A 4,510-nucleotide genomic window follows, 5' to 3' on the forward strand; every position below is an offset into this window, starting at 1 on the left:
GCTCTAGCCGGATTAATTTCATTCTTTATTTTTCACACATTCTTATTTGCTACATGCTCTTTACATATTACATATTCTTTATTTTTTACACATACTGTATTTATTAGACATTCTTTAGTTGTACATATATATTAGGCATCCTATCTTCTGCCTCGTTCACTTTGTCGGACGATCTTGGCTGACTTGTGTTGAGCCTAGAATCATTACAAACTCTCACACCCATTTTTGGTCTGTACGACTGTCCTTCTCAATCATATCATTCTTTTCCACATCTACTTTTGGTCTTTATGACCATCCTTTTTGGACTTTACCATCTTTTTCAAGAAATATCAATACAACCTTGTACATTCTTCCCATTTCTGGAATACACTTTTTCCAGATTCAAACTCTTGTTTATAGCTTCACTTCTATTCAATACAATCACCAATTCATAGAAATTATACAAATCACATACAACATCGTATCTGCCCGAATTACGTCTGACTTGATTCTTGTCCTGACAAGATACGTAGGCAACCCTACATAAGGGTTCGGTCTCCCCACTGTTTCAAATAATTCACCGAAATAAAAAACTGGGACAATTATTTTGGAGCAGTTCAAAGACGCTCTCCAAAAAGACTTATATAAGCGTCAATCAACCTCTTGAAATCCAAAACCCAACAGCGGCAATACCAACCTTACCCCAACCATCACCTAGCTTTGGTCCCAAATTCTGGGATATAGGCTTTTCTTCTTCTCCCAAGCATCGCAAGCCATGGAACTTTGGCGTGTCGGCCTTTATTTCTCAACCCCAAAGGTTCATCACAAGTAAATCCTTCCCCCCTCAACTATACAATAATCGTGCCACTGACAAGGAGTAATGTCAAAGCTCCGCAAACAGTTTGGTACCCAATCATTGTAATCTTGCCGATGAGCACGGAGTGTTTTTAGAAACTCCATAAAGGACGACTCTTATAACCTTGCCAGCAGACGTGGATTATTTTTAAAGCTCCACCGATGTTGACATTTCCTCATAGCCAACCATGCCAACGGATGCAGAGTAGTGTCAAAGTTCTGCTAAAGTCCGACCTTCTCCTCTATAATAATCTTGTCAACGTACAGGAGTAGTGCCAAAGCTCCATCTACGGTTGGCATCCTTCTTCTCGGCCGCCTGTTAGAGCATTTTTCAAAGCTCTGGCTGCGATCGGTCAATTTCTTTTTGACCGCCTGTCAAGGTATTTTCAAAGCTTGGCTACAATCGGTCCCTCTTTCGACCGCTTGGCCAGAGTATTGTCAAAGCTCTGAGCCTACGATCGGTCCCTTCATGGATAATTTTCAAAGCCCCGTACCTACGATCGGCACATCCTTCTGTCGTCTGTCAGAGTATTTGCAAAACTCCGCCTTCAATCGGCACCTCTTCTTATATTTTATCTGCAAGAACTACGCACACCTGATTCTCTTATTTGATGAGATGCGTAGGCAGCCCTTTTGGGTTCGGTATTCATTATTCAAAAATCACAAAAAAAATTATTTTGAAAAATCACAAAAATATTTTATTTCTTTCTATCCTAGCTGAACGAACTACGCGCACCTAATTCTCATCAAAGATGAGATACATAGGCAACCCTTCTTGTGTTCGGTACCCTTATTCAAAAAATACAAAAAATGTTTTTTAGATTCATATCTTTGACTTGGTTGGTACCAACACAGTTAGGAATGTGCATAGGAAAGAAACAAGTGACAATCAATATGATGGAGAGGACTGACTTCGTGGTAAAATATAGATTCTTTTGATACCTCTCATTCACACCTTAAGTGACACTTGAAAAATTCTCTTGCATGCTTGTAAGACAAGAACAAAACCAATCTCATTGTTTCATGTGCATTGTGTGGTGAGCTTTAGACAACGTTTAATTGCATTACATTATGATCTAGAACTTGGCCTGAATGTCTGTTGATGCGAAATTATGAGTAACACTTGGTATAGGAAAGGATCGTAGGCCTTCTTTGACCCGTTTGAGCCCTTTTGACCTACCAAATAACATTATCCCTAGCATTCCCCCTTTGATCATAAAGCCTTTTCTTTGACAACCACACCATAAGCCTATACAATTTCTGAGTGCTTACATGCACTATCCCTCTCTTGGCCCAACCTCCCTGAGCTAGCGTACTCGAAATGTGCAACCGCGGATAAAGATCCAAGCTGAAGTTGCCAACAACAAAAAGATTCAAAAGTCCCATAAAAACAAAATGAAGAACGACCTCCAAAGCAAGAAGGAGCCAAAGATAAGAAAATCATTAGTCATCATTCAGGATCTCGGCCATACAACCCGTCATTCCTCTTTATTTTTCACACTCCAGCATACAACCTGGAATTAACATCAAGACTTCGGGAATACAACCAGGGTTCATTCTCTTAATCCCCAAAGAGTCTCGGCATACAACCCGAACTCCAAAAAAAAAAATGAAAAAAGGCTGCAACTTGCAAAAGAAGTCACGCAAGTACAAAAGAAAGGGGCAATTAAATGAAGCAGATCAGCGGCAGAGCACACAACTACCAAGCACGGACGTAGTGCAACGCTCAGGGAAGGATTAGTTACTCATTACCCAAATGATATCCTACCCTTTTTCCAATCCTAAAAAACAAACTCATAACAAGCCCTACGTGATCCTATGCTAAGGGTTCTCATATTAGTGGATACTTACATGACGGCCAAGCTTATGGTATCACAATTGCATGCATTGAACATATTTCTGAGTATGAGTGTACTTCTCTAGACGTCCCAAAGTTCAAAAATACTGAATATGAGTGAAAAAGGGGACTTTCTTTCTAGTGAGAGCACTTGAAACATAAGGATAGGTATAGTTCAAAACCTTTGCTTGAAGCAAGATGAACAAATCTTGTCGATACTTAGGCATGTCCGAGGTACCACTTGAAGCTGTAGAATTTATCCCGAAGTCAATCTCGGTTATCTGGGAAGAAACTGATGGAATTCTTATGCACAAAACTAATTGTTGGCACCAACTGAAGTCAAGACACGATTCTCTTCACTTCTTCATTTCCAATATTCTTTACAACAAAAACAACGAAGAATGCATAAAAAAAACACAAATTCATTAGGCGCCCACCTTTTAATGCGGGTATTTTATTTCAAGTACATTTTACAGGCGCCCACCTTCTAATGCGGGTATTTAATTTTTCAGTCAGGTGCCCACCTTCTAATGTAGGTATTTTAATTTCAGTCAGGCACCCACCTTCTAATACGGGTATTTTAATTTCAGTCAGGTACCCACCTTCTAATGCGGGTATTTTATTTTTAGTCAGGCGCCCACTTTCTAATGCGGGTATTTTAATTTCAGTCAGGCGCCCACCTTCTAATGCGGGTATTTAAATTTTCAGTCAGGCGCCCACCTTCTAATGCGGGTATTTAAATTTCAGTTAGGCGCCCACCTTCTAATGAGGGTATTTTAATTCCAATTCAGGCGCCCACCTTCTAATGCGAGTATTTTAATTTCATTCAGGCGCTCACCTTCCAATGTGGGTATTTTAATTTCAGTTCAGGTGCCCACCTTCTAATGCAGGTATTTTAATTTCAGTTCAGGCGCCCACCATCAAATACGGTTATTTTAATTTTTTTTACAGGCACCCACCTTCAAATACGGGTATTCCATTTCAAAGCTCTGACACACAAAGCAGAGTATGCATCAGGATCTCGGCACACAACACGAGATTTCATTTAATTTCAAGGCTCCGACACACAAACCAGAGTATGTATCAAGGTCCTCACACACAATCCAGGACCCCTCTACATTCAGAGCTGTGGCACACAACTCGATGTTTTCATCAGGGTCCCGACACACAACTTTGTAGTCCATTTCAATCCATGGCTCTGAGTTCGGTCGCCCCTCTAGCAATGAATCATTTTCCTCCCCAACAAGTTTTCCCGAACTACAATCGGTCTGACTCCCATCTCAGGGATATGTAGGTAGCTCGAATTCGAGCACGACCGTTCTTCGTCCTACACTTGCTAGGACCACTCCAACAACACTGGGGCAAAATTTTGATTGGACGATCAAAATTTGCCACAACATCCATTAGTTATCATTTTTCGAACTACATTGACTCGATTCTCGTGATGGATGAGATATGTAGGAAACTCTAAGCAGAGTTCGGTCACATCGGGGCGAGAATCATTCTTTCCCCAGAGAGTATACAATCTTGCACCCTCCCAGCGTCTAGAAGCTCGACACTGGGGAAATTTTGGAAGCGATGACATGGGTACGTGAATGTTTTTCGGCCCTGAACAATCCTTCCCTTTTATCATTTTTCTTTTTATCACAACCCCGCCGACGGACGAAGAGTATTGTCAAAGCTCTATGAATATCTGGCTTCTTTCTCCGTACATATCCCTTTAGTAATTCTTTACCGAGCCAAAATAGGCTACACGTCAACGTCTTCGTCCAAAAACTCTTTCATCGTCTCCGGTCAAAGAGGAACAAGGTGTTGAAACCTAATTTTGACTCGCCGTTC

This window comes from Lycium barbarum, chromosome 11 (assembly GCF_019175385.1).
Source record: "Lycium barbarum isolate Lr01 chromosome 11, ASM1917538v2, whole genome shotgun sequence".
NCBI lineage: Eukaryota > Viridiplantae > Streptophyta > Magnoliopsida > Solanales > Solanaceae > Lycium > Lycium barbarum.